The following is a 14,742-nucleotide window of genomic DNA, read 5'->3' as shown; positions in this document are numbered from 1 at the left end:
TCTTCACACTTTTTTGAGATTTGTCCTGTTTGAATTAAGGTGAGTCATTTTTTTTCCAACGGAGGATTCAGGTTTGAACTTTTTTTTTTGTGAACATAAATAATTATATATGGATGGAGCAGCAGCATGGTTGGTGGTTAATATTGTTGCCTCACGGCAAGCTCTTCCTGGGTGTGATCCCTGCCCTTCTGTGTAGTGTTACTCTCCTCTCACTTGCACGGGTTTTCTCTTGAGTACGCCAGTTTCCTCCAACAGCCTAAAGACATAAACGTATGTTCAGTGAACTCAAGACTGAATTACCATAGGTGTTAATGTAATTGCCTCTTGGTATGAATGGTGTGTGTGGAGGGACCTGTGAGGGGCTGGCAACCTGTCCAGGTTGTCTCCCTACCTTCCACCAAATGCCTGTGAGGATATGCTGCCGTCCCCAGCATATCCCCACACGGAATGGATAATGAACGAGTGATTTCACAGATAGAAAGTACACTATATGTACAAAAGTATTGGGACACCTGGCCAGTACACCTATAGGAGCTTTTATGACATCTCATTCTAAACCCATAGGCATTAATATGGAGTTGGTCCCCCCTTTGCCGCTATAATAGCTTCCACTCTTCTGGGAAGGCTTTCCACAAGATTTTGGAGTTTTGAGTGTGTCTGTGGGAATTTTTGCCCATTCATCCAGAAGAGCATTTGTGAGGTCAGGCACTGACGTTGGACGAGAAGACCTGGCTCGCAATCTCCGTTCTAGTTCATCCCAAAGGTGTTCGATGGGGTTGAGGTTAGGACTCTGTGCGGGCCAGTCAAGTTCTTCCACACCAAACTCGCCCAACCATGTCTTAATGGACCTTGCTTTGTGCACTGGGGCACAGTCATGCTGGAACAGAAAAGGGCCCTCCCCAAACTGTTCCCACAAAGTTGGAAGCATAGAATTGTCCAAAATGTCTTTGTATGCTGAAGCATTAAGATTTCCCTTCACTGGAACTAAGGGGCCTAGCCCAACCCCTGAAAAACAACCCCATACCATTATCCCTCCTCCACCAAACTTTACAGTTGGCACAATGCAGTCAGGCAGGTAACATTCTCCTGGCATCTGCCCAACCCAGACTCGTCCATCAGACTGGCAGTCAGAGAAGTGTGATTCGTCACTCCACAGAAACGTTTCCACTGCTCCAGAGTCCAGTGACATCGTGCTCTACACCACTCAATCCGACGCTTGGCGTTGTGCATGGTGATGTAAGGCTTGCATGCAGCTGCTCAGCCATGGAAACCCATTCCATGAAGCTCCCAGCGCACAGTTTTTGTGCTGATGTTAATGCCAGAGGAAGTGTGGAACTCTGCAGTTATTGAGTCAACAGAGCATTGGTGACTTTTACGCCCTGTGCGCCTCAGCACTCGCTGACCCCGCTGTATGACTTTACATGGTCTGCCACTTCGTGGCTGAGTTGCTGTTGTTCTAAATGCTTCCACTTTTCAATAATACCACTTTCAGTTGACCATGGAATATCTAGCAGGGAAGAAAATTTCATGAACTGACTAATTGCAAAGGTGGCATCCTATGACAGTACCATGCTGGGATTCGCTGAGCTCTTCAGAACGACCCATTCTTTCACAAATGTTTGTAAATGTAGACTGCATGGCTAGCTGCTTGATTTATACACCTGTGGCAATGGGTCGGAATGAAACACCTGAATTCAATGATTAAGATGTGTGTCCCAATACTTTTGTACATATAGTGTACGTCTAAAAAATGGCAACAGAAGGCAAGGGGATACCTACTGTCTCTAGCCAGGAGGGAACAGTGTAACAGTTACATGTAGGTGTACATTACCATAGATTAGATTTCATAAAGCACTGGCACCCTCTTCAAAAGTAACGGTTTAATGTCAAAGTTCCTTCATACAGGATCGTGTGTGTGTGTGTGTGTGTGTGTGTGTGTGTGTGTGTGTGTGTGTGTGTGTGTGTGTGTGTGTGTGTGTGTGTGTGTGTGTGTATGTGTATATATATATATAATCCAGTGAGTCAAGTAAATTCTTTATGAGACGGTACAAGCCTGTTTCATGCCATAAGCAATCATCCTTGACTGTGTCATTTGTTTTCCTGTTGCATATTCAAAATGGGTGGCATGGTGGTGCAGTGGTTAGCGGTCACCTCACAGCAAGAAGGTCCTGGGTTCGAGCCCCATGTTAGTCCAACCTTGGGGTCATCCCAGGTCATCCTCTTTGTGGAGTTTGCATCTTCTCCCCATGTCTGCGTGGGTTTCCTCCGGGTGCTCCGGTTTCCTCCCACAGTCTAAAGACATGTAGGTCAGGTGAATCGGCTGTAATAAATTGTCCCTGTGTGTGTGTGTGTGTGTGTGTGTGTGTGTGTGTGTGTGTGTGAGCCCTGTGATGGCCTGACCAGGGTGTCTCTCCACCTGCTGCCCAATGACTGCTGGGATAGGCTCCAGCATTCCCGCATCCCTGAGTAAGGATAAGCGGTTTGGATGAATGAATGAATGAATGAATATCCAAATTGGTCTCCATTGTCCCAGTCTGACCCAGACACCAGATTTTCTCTTTATATAGGGAAATATTGGAAAACACTTTTCAAGCTTTTGGGCGAGTGCTTTACCCCAGACCATCAATTGAGAAAAATATTCAACAGGGACACAGTCAAGATGAGCTACAGCTGCATGCCAAATGTTCAGGAGGTTATTTCATCCCACAACACAAGCATCATGGCCAAGGCACAGACCCCCTCACCACAACCAAACACCTCCAACTGCAAATGCTGTGTTAAGACATCATGTCCTCTTGAAGGAAAATGCCAGATAGAGGGAGCCATCTACCAGGCATCGGTGACAAGAAAAGACAACTGCAATATGGACACTTACGTGGGATTAACAGAGGGCCCTTTTAAAATTAGGTTTAACACCCATATGAGTAGATTCAGAAAATGCAACGGCCTTAAACCGCCACATTTGGTCACTGGTAGACAAGAATATCAGTTATTCTGTCTCATGGAAAATCCTTGCAAAGAGTAATGCATATTCAGTTAGAGGTTAAAGATGTAACCTGTGCTTGGCAGAAAAGTATTTTATTGTTTGCAGACCTGATATGTCCACCTTGAATAATAGAAACGAATTGGCCACCAGCTGTAGACACATAAAAAATATCTCCATTGTAACTATAAGTAAAACATCTTTATTATTCCCCCCCATTAGATGATATACATATGACATTTATTAGAGTTTTATATATACACTACCGTTCAAAAGTTTGGGATCACCCAAACAATTTCGTGTTTTCCATGAAAAGTCACACTTATTCACCACCATATGTTGTGAAATGAATAGAAAATAGAGTCAAGACATTGACAAGGTTAGAAATAATGATTTGTATTTGAAATAAGATTTTTTTTACATCAAACTTTGCTTTCGTCAAAGAATCCTCCATTTGCAGCAATTACAGCATTGCAGACCTTTGGCATTCTAGCTGTTAATTTGTTGAGGTAATCTGGAGAAATTGCACCCCACGCTTTCAGAAGCAGCTCCCACAAGTTGGATTGGTTGGATGGGCACTTCTTTGAGCAGATTGAGTTTCTGGAGCATCACATTTGTGGGGTCAATTAAACGCTCAAAATGGCCAGAAAAACAGAACTTTCATCTGAAACTCGACAGTCTATTCTTGTTCTTAGAAATGAAGGCTATTCCATGCGAGAAATTGCTAAGAAATTGAAGATTTCCTACACCGGTGTGTACTACTCCCTTCAGAGGACAGCACAAACAGGCTCTAACAGGTACTATTTAATGAAGATGCCAGTTGGGGACCTGTGAGGCGTCTGTTTCTCAAACTAGAGACTCTAATGTACTTATCTTCTTGCTCAGTTGTGCAACGCGGCCTCCCACTTCTTTTTCTACTCTGGTTAGAGCCTGTTTGTGCTGTCCTCTGAAGGGAGTAGTACACACCGGTGTAGGAAATCTTAAATTTCTTAGCAATTTCTCGCATGGAATAGCCTTCATTTCTAAGAACAAGAATAGACTGTCGAGTTTCAGATGAAAGTTCTCTTTTTCTGGCCATTTTGAGCGTTTAATTGACCCCACAAATGTGATGCTCCAGAAACTCAATCTGCTCAAAGAAGTGCCCATCCAACCAATCCAACTTGTGGGAGCTGCTTCTGGAAGCGTGGGGTGCAATTTCTCCAGATTACCTCAACAAATTAACAGCTAGAATGCCAAAGGTCTGCAATGCTGTAATTGCTGCAAATGGAGGATTCTTTGACGAAAGCAAAGTTTGATGTAAAAAAAAATCTTATTTCAAATACAAATCATTATTTCTAACCTTGTCAATGTCTTGACTCTATTTTCTATTCATTTCACAACATATGGTGGTGAATAAGTGTGACTTTTCATGGAAAACACAAAATTGTTTGGGTGATCCCAAACTTTTGAACGGTAGTGTATATATATATATATATATATATATATATATATATATATATATATATATATACACTACCGTTCAAAAGTCCCTGTATATATATATATACATATATATATATATATATATATATATATATATATATATATATATATATATATATATATATATACACTACCGTTCAAAAGTTTGGGATCACCCAAACAATTTTGTGTTTTCCATGAAAAGTCACACTTATTCACCACCATATGTTGTGAAATGAATAGAAAATAGAGTCAAGACATTGACAAGGTTAGAAATAATGATTTGTATTTGAAATAAGATTTTTTTTACATCAAACTTTGCTTTCGTCAAAGAATCCTCCATTTGCAGCAATTACAGCATTGCAGACCTTTGGCATTCTAGCTGTTAATTTGTTGAGGTAATCTGGAGAAATTGCACCCCACGCTTCCAGAAGCAGCTCCCACAAGTTGGATTGGTTGGATGGGCACTTCTTGCGTACCATACGGTCAAGCTGCTCCCACAACAGCTCAATGGGGTTCAGATCTGGTGACTGCGCTGGCCACTCCATTACCGATAGAATACCAGCTGCCTGCTTCTGCTCTAAATAGTTCTTGCACAATTTGGAGGTGTGTTTAGGGTCATTGTCCTGTTGTAGGATGAAATTGGCTCCAATCAAGCGCTGTCCACTGGGTATGGCATGGCGTTGCAAAATGGAGTGATAGCCTTCCTTATTCAGAATCCCTTTTACCCTGTACAAATCTCCCACCTTACCAGCACCAAAGCAACCCCAGACCATCACATTACCTCCACCATGCTTAACAGATGGCGTCAGGCATTCTTCCAGCATCTTTTCATTTGTTCTGCATCTCACAAACGTTCTTCTTTGTGATCCAAACACCTCAAACTTGGATTCATCCGTCCACAACACTTTTTTCCAGTCTTCCTCTGTCCAATGTCTGTGTTCTTTTGCCCATCTTAATCTTTTTCTTTTATTGGTCAGTCTCAGATATGGCTTTTTCTTTGCCACTCTGCCCTGAAGCCCAGAATCCCGCAGCCGTCTCTTCACTGTAGATGTTGACACTGGTGTTTTGCGGGTGCTATTTAATGAAGATGCCAGTTGGGGACCTGTGAGGCGTCTGTTTCTCAAACTAGAGACTCTAATGTACTTATCTTCTTGCTCAGTTGTGCAACGCGGCCTCCCACTTCTTTTTCTACTCTGGTTAGAGCCTGTTTGTGCTGTCCTCTGAAGGGAGTAGTACACACCGGTGTAGGAAATCTTCAATTTCTTAGCAATTTCTCGCATGGAATAGCCTTCATTTCTAAGAACAAGAATAGACTGTCGAGTTTCAGATGAAAGTTCTCTTTTTCTGGCCATTTTGAGCGTTTAATTGACCCCACAAATGTGATGCTCCAGAAACTCAATCTCTGCTCAAAGGAAGGTCAGTTTTGTAGCTTCTGTAACGAGCTAAACTGTTTTCAGATGTGTGAACATGATTGCACAAGGGTTTTCTAATCATCAATTAGCCTTCTGAGCCAATGAGCAAACACATTGTACCATTAGAACACTGGAGTGATAGTTGCTTGAAATGGGCCTCTATACACCTATGTAGATATTGCACCAAAAACCAGACATTTGCAGCTAGAATAGTCATTTACCACATTAGCAATGTATAGAGTGTATTTCTTTAAGTTAAGACTAGTTTAAAGTTATCTTCATTGAAAAGTACAGTGCTTTTCCTTCAAAAATATGGACATTTCAATGTGATCCCAAACTTTTGAACGGTAGTGTATATATATATATTTCAACTGCCAGTCCTTCCAATTGTGCCCCAACACAATCCCTCTATATAATTCACATAAATTACCTTGTTATATGTTTAATGTGCGCCATTTCAACAGTGCCCTGGCCCCTAAATGCTTTTCAAAACAAGCCCGTCCCTTAACCCATTGGTTGTAATGTTTTCTACCCCTCCATTGGTTGCTGTGCATCATAAGTACCTACCCCATTGGTTGATATAGTTTAAATGTTTCCTCATCTGATTGGTTGCTGTCCAACCGAAATAAGTGGCGTGACGCTGGGCAACGTAAACTGTATGATTCTTTGTTTAACCACATTAGCAGCTGATGAGTGAGAGATGCACGAAACAGGCCTGTACTGCTGTGTATTAAAACTTTTTTTTCTTTCCTGTATCCGTGTTGATATTCTGCTCCTCATTAGTTGAGCACTACACCATTGACGGTTTCTGAAAAAAAACCCGCTATATATATTCCACATCATCTGCGAAGAGCAGAGATGCAATTCTGAGGTTCCCAAAATGGACACACTCCTCACCTTGGCTGCGCCTTGAGATCCTGTCCATGAATATCACAAACAGAATCGGAGACAAGGGACAACCTTGGTGGAGTCCGACACCCACCGAAAACGTGTTTGACTTCATGCCAAGAATGCGGACACAGCTCTCACTTTGGTTATACAAAGTTTTGTTGTTATACATGGTTTTGTTGGCTCATCAGAACGTGACCTCCGGCGCGCACTGGGGCGGTTTGCAGCTGAGTGTGAAATGGCCAGGATGAGAGTCAGCACCTCCAAGACTGAGGCCATGGTTCTCTACCGGAAATGGCGGATTGCTCCCTCCGTGTTGGGGATGAGTTGTTGCCTCAAGTGAAGGAGTTCAAGTATCTCGGGGTCTTGTTCACGAGTGAGGGTAGGATGGAGCGGGAGATTCACAGGCAGATTGATGCAGCATCAGCAGTAATGCGGTCGTTGTACTGGACCGTTATGGTAAAGAGGCCCGGGAGCTGAGCCAGAAGGCAAAGCTCTCAATTTACCAGTCAATCTTCGTTCCAACCCTCACCTATGGCCATGAGCTTTGGGTAGTGACCGAAAGGGTGAGATCGTGGATACAAGCGGCTGAATGAGTTTCCTCCGTAGGGTGTCTGGGCTCAGCCTTAGAGATAGGGTGAGGAGGTCAGACATCCGGAGGGAGCTTGGAGTAGAGCCGCTGATCCTTCGCATCGAAAGGAGCCAGTGGAGATGGTTCGGGCATCTGATCACGATGCCTCCTGGTCCCCTTCCTTTGGAGGTTTACCGGACACGGCCAACTGGGAGGAGACCCCGGAGTAGACCCAGAACTCACTGGAGGGACTACATGTCCATTCTGGCCTGGGAACGCCTTGGGATCCCCCAGGAGGAGCCGGAGGGCGTTGCTGGGGAGAGGGACGTCTGGAGTGCCCTACTTAGCTTGCTGCCACCGCGACCCGACCCCGGAAAAAGCGGCTAAAGATGAGTTGAGATGAGCTCTATATACCCCCCCTTTTTTTTCCTTCTTCCCAATCGTACTTGGCCAATTACCCCACTTCTGGGAGTCATCCCAGTTGGCGTCTGTAACAATAGGAACTATTGTTAGGAACCTTTGTTTAGTTCCTTGTTTATACAGGGGTCGTTTATGTTGTTGCACCTGGAATAACGGACTGAGCATGATGCATAACCTTACGTGCCGAAGTTATTATTAAAGTTTATAGTCCAGTGGGGTTGAAACGAGTTGTAAAGTATCATTAGTAGAAGGAAACAACACACTTTAACACCGTCCACCCCCTCTGCCAATCCGGGGAGGGCTACAGAGTACCACAAGCCTCCTTCAATACATGTGGCGTCGCCAGCCGCTTCTTTTTACCTGACACAGGTGTTTCGCCAGGTAGGTGTAGCGCGTGGGAGGATCACGCTATTCTCCCCAGCCCCCCCCAACAGTTGCCGCGACCGATCAGAGGAGGCGCTAGTGCAGTTACCAGGACACATAACCACATCTGGCTTCCCACGGCCAATTGTGTCTGTTGGGACGCCCGACCAAGCCGGAGGTAACACGGGGATTCGAACCGCCGATCCCCGTGTAGGCAACAGAATAGTCAAGTCAATTTTATTTGTATAGCCTGTGGTGACCCACATCTATATATCGAGACATTCACCTAAGAGGACGGTGTACCTTTAAGGGAAGAGGGGAGGGGGTCAGATAATGCACTTCCGCTTCCGGTTCACAGTCAGTTCAGTGTCGTTGTCGAACGTATGACATGCAAAGTTGGAGCTAGTAAACTACCTCGACTACGTCTACTCTCACGTCTCCTGTCTCGTTGTTTTCTAACTCCACATTGGTGACCCCGACGTGATCGAACTACTAATACGAGTCTGACAACGACGACGCCGGTGCTAACAACATGGCTATTGCTAACGCTAGCATTTACACCGCTACTGTGAAGCTACCCGACTTTTGGCAGCATAATCCACGGCCGTGGTTTCAACATGTGGAAGCCCAGTTCCAGCTGAGAGGGATAACGCAGGATGCAACGCAGTACTTCCACGTAGTGGCGGCGTTAGACGCATCGACAACGGCGCGAGCAATGACGCTGTTGGAAGCTCCGCCAGCTGCTGGCAAGTACGATGCTATAAAGACATTCCTCCTGAAACTATTTGAACTGTCGGAGCTGGAGAAGGCAGACCGTTTACTGTCCCCGAATGGCCTCGGCGACGGCAAACCGTCTGAGTTAATGGAAAAAATGCTGTCTGTGCTGGGTTCGGCTGATCCGGCCTTTCTTTTCACACACATTTTTCTGAGGCAGCTCCCCGCACCTGTACGCACAGCACTGGCCAGTTCTCCTCTCGCCGCCTCCAAGGACTACCGTTCTCTGGCTGCTGAAGCAGACAGGGTTTTCCTGGCCAACCGGCAACAGTTTGTGCATGCCCTGCTACCCCACCAGACCACCCCACCACCACCTGTGTACGACTATATGGACACCGCGGCTGCGGTGACAGCCCGCCGCCAACCTGACGACGGGCTCTGTTATTACCATGCCAGGTTTGGGGCAAAAGCAAAACAGTGTCGCAAACCCTGCAATTACAGGGTTCAGGGAAACGCCAAGGCCGGCGCTCGTTAACGGCTATGGGCGCCGGCCGTGACTGCAAGCTGTTGTTCATCAGAGACTCCTTGTCGGGCCGACGGCTGCTGGTTGACTCTGGCGCTCAACGCAGCATACTACCAGCACAAGCTGTGGACACGATGACCGACAGTCACGGCCCCCAGATGGACGCCGCCAACGGCACGTCCATTCGGACGTACGGTATCAGACATGTGGACGTGTGTTTTGGCGGCCGACGTTTCGGCTGGGACTTTGTGATGGCTGCTGTATCCACCCCGCTCCTAGGTGCGGATTTCCTCTGTGCTTTCAACCTGCTGGTGGATGTTAAAAACTGTCGCGTGATTGATGCCGTCTCTTTTGCGTCATACCCCTGCACGCTTGGGGGCGCTGGAGCGCTGTGCCTCGCTAACACACTCTCCACCGGGGATCCATACCAACGCCTGCTCGCAAATTTCCCCGAGCTCACCACACCCACCTTCTCCTCGGCGGTGGCCAAGCACGGCGTGGAACATCATATCACCACAGTGGGCCCCCCAGTTTACGCCCGGGCCCGACGCCTCGACTCGGCCAAGCTCGCAATAGCCAGGGAGGAGTTTTCGACTATGGAGCGCCTCGGCATTGTCCGCCGTTCTGACAGCTCGTGGGCTTCCCCTCTTCACATGGTTACTAAGGCCGACGGGGGTTGGCGCCCGTGCGGGGACTACCGTCGCCTAAACAATGCCACGACCCCCGACCGGTACCCCATACCGCACATACAAGATTTCTCTACCCACCTGGCGGGCGCTGCCATCTATTCCAAAATCGACTTAGTGCGGGGGTATCACCAAGTGCCGGTCCACCCACTGGATGTCCCAAAAACGGCTGTCATCACACCCTTTGGGCTCTTTGAGTTTTTACGTATGCCTTTCGGCCTTAAAGGGGCGGCGCAGACGTTTCAGCGCCTTATGGATTCTGTGCTCCGCGACATGCCATTTTTGTTTGTGTACTTAGACGACATCCTCGTGGCCAGCGCGTCGGCGGAGGAACACATGACGCACCTCACACAGCTGTTCGACAGGCTCAGCGAACACGGCCTCATCATCAACCCAGCTAAGTGTCAGTTCGGGGAGTCGTCCATCACCTTCCTCGGGCACCACATCACTCCACAGGGGGCCGTTCCCCTCCCTGCCAGGGTTGAGGCTGTCACCATGTTCCCCCGCCCCCGCACTGTACAGTCGCTGCAGGAATTCCTGGGCATGGTGAACTTTTATAACCGTTTCCTGCCCCGTGCCGCCCACATCATGCGTCCCCTGTATGAGGCCCTGCGGGGTAAGAAGTCTAAGGACGAGCTGGACTGGTCTTCGGGGATGGACGAGGCTTTTGTGGCCGCCAAGACCGTGCTGGCCAACGCTGCGCTGCTAGCTCACCCGTCGCCTGCCGCCCCCATAGCCCTTACAACGGATGCCTCCGACTACGCCGTGGGGGCCGTGTGTGAGCAGTGGGTGGAGGGGGGCTGGCAGCCGTTGGCGTTCTTCAGTAAACAACTCCGTGAGAGCGAGCGCAAATACAGCACCTTTGATAGGGAACTACTGGGTCTCTTCCTCGCAACCAGACACTTTAGGTTCCTATTGGAGGGCCGACAGTTCACCGCTTTCGTGGACCACAAACCGCTGACGTTCTGTATGGCCAAAACCTCAGAACCGTGGTCTGGGCGTCAGCAGCGCCATCTCGCGGCGGTTTCCGAGTTTACCACGGACATACAACACGTGTCGGGCAAGGATAACTTCGTCGCCGACTGCCTTTCACGGGCAGTTGTTAACGCCGTTCACTTGGGACTCGACTACGCCGCTATGGCAGCGGACCAAGCCAAGGACGCGACCGTTCAAGACTACCGGTCGACCCCTACGGCGCTACGGCTGGAGGAAGTGACGTTCGACTCGGCCAACACCACCCTCCTCTGTGACATCTCCACCGGTCAACCGCGCCCCCTGGTGCCTACTTCCTGGCGGCGCCGAGTTTTCGACACCGTCCATGGCCTTTCCCACCCGGGAGTGAAGGCCTCGACCAAGCTGGTGAGCGTCAAGTTCGTTTGGCCTGGGCTCCGTAAGGATGTTAGAGCCTGGGCCGACTCGTGTGTGGCGTGCCAATGCGCCAAGGTGCACCGCCATACCAAGGCCCCTTTGGCGCCGTTTGTGGTTCCAGAGAGGCGGTTTGACCACGTCAATGTTGACCTGGTGGGTCCCCTGCCCCCCTCCCGTGGTTATACGTTCCTCCTCACTATTGTGGACAGGGCCACCAGGTGGCCAGAGGCTATTCCCTTGTCCTCCACGACGGCAGCAGAGGTAGCGCGGGCGTTCATCGGCTGCTGGGTGGCCCGTTTCAGCACGCCTGGTGACATCACGAGCGACCGGGGCTCCCAGTTTACCTCGGAGCTCTGGACGGCGGTCGCTGAGCACCTGGGGATGAAGATCCACCGCACTACGGCGTACAACCCGCAGAGCAACGGACTTTGTGAGCGGTTCCATCGGGACATGAAAGCCGCTCTGCGGGCAAGCATCACTGGCTGCGACTGGATGGACCGGCTCCCGTGGGTCATGCTCGGCCTGCGTTCGGCCCCGAAGGAAGACCTCCAGACCTCCTCCGCTGAGCTGGTGTATGGCCAGCCCCTGCGGGTTCCGGGGGAGTTTCTTCCGGATGCTACGGCTCCCTGGTCGGCCGCCTCTCACCTCAGTGCGTCCCGGAGCGCTGCCGGTACCTTCGCTCCCGTTCCGATGTCTCAACACTGCCTCCCCCGGTCCTACGTCCCCAAGGATCTGCCATCGGCGAGGTACGTCTTCATTAGGCACGACAGCCATCGGTCCCCGCTGCAGCCCCCATACGACGGGCCCTTCCGCGTCCTGGAGGCGGGGGATAAGAACTTTGTGGTGGACATGGGGGGCAGGCCGGAGCGGGTCGCTATAGACCGTCTCAAGCCCGCTCACTTGGACATTGGGGAGCCAATGCAATTGGCCCTACCCCCGCGGCGGGGGCGCCCTCCTAGGTCGGCCCCGGCACCTGCCTCTGTTCCTGCTTCGGCCCCGCCTATGGCCCGGGTTTCGGCCCCATCTGTTTCCCCTCCTGTGAAGCGCAGCCGTTATGGCCGCAGGGTCCGCCCTCCGACTCGTCACCTGTTTTCCCCGTGACTTTGCACTATGTCATTGACTGTTCTGTTGTAGAGTCTATTTTTATGTTCATGACTTGCACTTTTGCTGTTTTGCATTGTTTTGTTTAGGTGAATTCTGGGGGGGCCTGTGTGGTGACCCACATCTATATATCGAGACATTCACCTAAGAGGATGGTGTACCTTTAAGGGAAGAGGCGAGGGGGTCAGATAATGCACTTCCGCTTCCGGTTCACAGTCAGTTCAGTGTCGTTGTCGAACGTATGACATGCAAAGTTGGAGCTAGTAAACTACCTCGACTACGTCTACTCTCACGTCTCCTGTCTCGTTGTTTTCTAACTCCACAAGCCCAATATTACAAATTACAAATTTGCCTCAGTGGGCTTAACAGCAACACAACATCACGTCCTTAGACCCTCTCATCAGATAAGGAACAACTCCCTAAAAAAACACCCTTTAACAGGGAGAAAAAAATAGGAGGAAACCTCAGGGAGAGCAACAGAGGAGGGATCTCTCTCCCAAGACGGACAGCGTGCAATAGATGTGTTTACACAATTTACACAATACAACACTGAAAGAGGATAACACAATTATAATGGACTTATAAAAAATATATGAAGAATATGATGAGCAGGATGCCAAGCAGTGTCCAGACGCCATCGGAACAGTCCAGGACCCAAGCCACGCGACCAGCATCACCATGTAATATATATATATGGCTTTATGAAAAGAAAATGTGATGAAGGGGACCGGCAGGCAGCGTCCAAGTGGCGACCACCATCACCACGGAGACCTGGGAGGAGAACCGACTGCATGTGCACACAAGGGAGACTCACGTGACACCATTCACACACAGAAAAAGAGAAAGGAGAAGACGTCGCTCAGAGAGAGAGAAAAGACATGTGAGAGAAGAGAACAGTTTGCAATAGTCATTAGTCATCATCAATTAGGTCATCAACTAGTCATAATCTATACGCTATAATCTCGTTGAATAGACCGCAATGCTACCCGGATGCCGGAATCAAACATATTTTGTTCACTTTTGCACATGAGAGGTGTGTGCCAAACACTTACGTAGCAACCGTGACTTGCATTTCAGATCATATTCTTTCACAAATTGACAAAATTTCGATGAATCACATTATCCCCACTTTAATTCTTCCTGGACAGCTCTCCTCCATCTGAAATGACTTCAGCCTGCATGAGAAGTAAAGACGTGGGATGGGGACTTTCTCACTGACCACCTGTTAGAGGAGCCTGCAGGTACAATTCAGTCTAAAATCTAACGCTAGTACGATTAGTTTGACAGCTTCCAGCTTGCTTTTAAGATTCTAGAGCAATGAGAAAGTGTGTGTGTGTGTGTGTGTGTGTGCGCGCGTGCATGTGTGTTTTTTTTAAAGTGCTTGTGACCGACACGTATAAAGTAAATTAGATTAGCGTCTATGACACTTTTTTCTAGTGAGGTCAGTGGGTAAGCTTATGCATCAAACCAGACGCTTTAATCTGCTGCCAGTGGATTCTCTGTTCACAGGCAGCCGGGGTGAAATCCACTTTCCATTTGCTGACTGTTTACGCACCTTGCTAGAAGTCTGTGAATGTTCTCATTCATCCAGGTCATGGTTATCCAAAGGAGTTGAATCAAGTGCAACTGGTCTTGGTTATATATCCGTGAAGACGTTTCGCCTCTCATCCAAGAGGCTTCCTCAGTTCGTGCCTTTCTGGCTAGACCAAGCTAGTCTGACTGGCTGGTGATGAAACTCAGATATTTAGCCTCTTTGGAGTCGTTATCAGAGCTATTGATGTCTCTTTGTGTTCCGATGTTTAGCAACGCCCGCCCTTGCTAGAACTAAATTGAATAAGTTCACAAAAACTCTGCAGTTGCCTGCCCATTTAGGATGGCTTTCATCGAGAGCACTCGGGAGTGATTACCGGCAACGAAAGCCGCCACATCTTCCGGGCATTTCCACCGCCAGCTGGAAAGTAGCGAGGGAGTCGCGGGTCAGAGGGTCACTTCAACTCATAGCACTAATTTATGTTCTCACTTCTTCGTTATCCGACGTGCTCATGAGCAGGGGTGGGGACGTTCTCCTACTTGTGATTGGTAAGCTGTCCTGGTGACGTCATGACTGGACAGCCATAAAGGCTCGTAAAGTGCGCATCGTCCATGGAAACAGAATGAGATAGAACAATAATCCTAAAAAACTGTAATTCAGAGCCGTTTGAGCTCAAGGGCATATTTGAAGTGGTCGAAGCTTTTAAATATGAATATTT

Source organism: Lampris incognitus, chromosome 10, assembly GCF_029633865.1.
Source record: "Lampris incognitus isolate fLamInc1 chromosome 10, fLamInc1.hap2, whole genome shotgun sequence".
Classification (NCBI taxonomy): domain Eukaryota; kingdom Metazoa; phylum Chordata; class Actinopteri; order Lampriformes; family Lampridae; genus Lampris; species Lampris incognitus.
Note: the sequence above shows the minus strand (reverse complement) of the source record.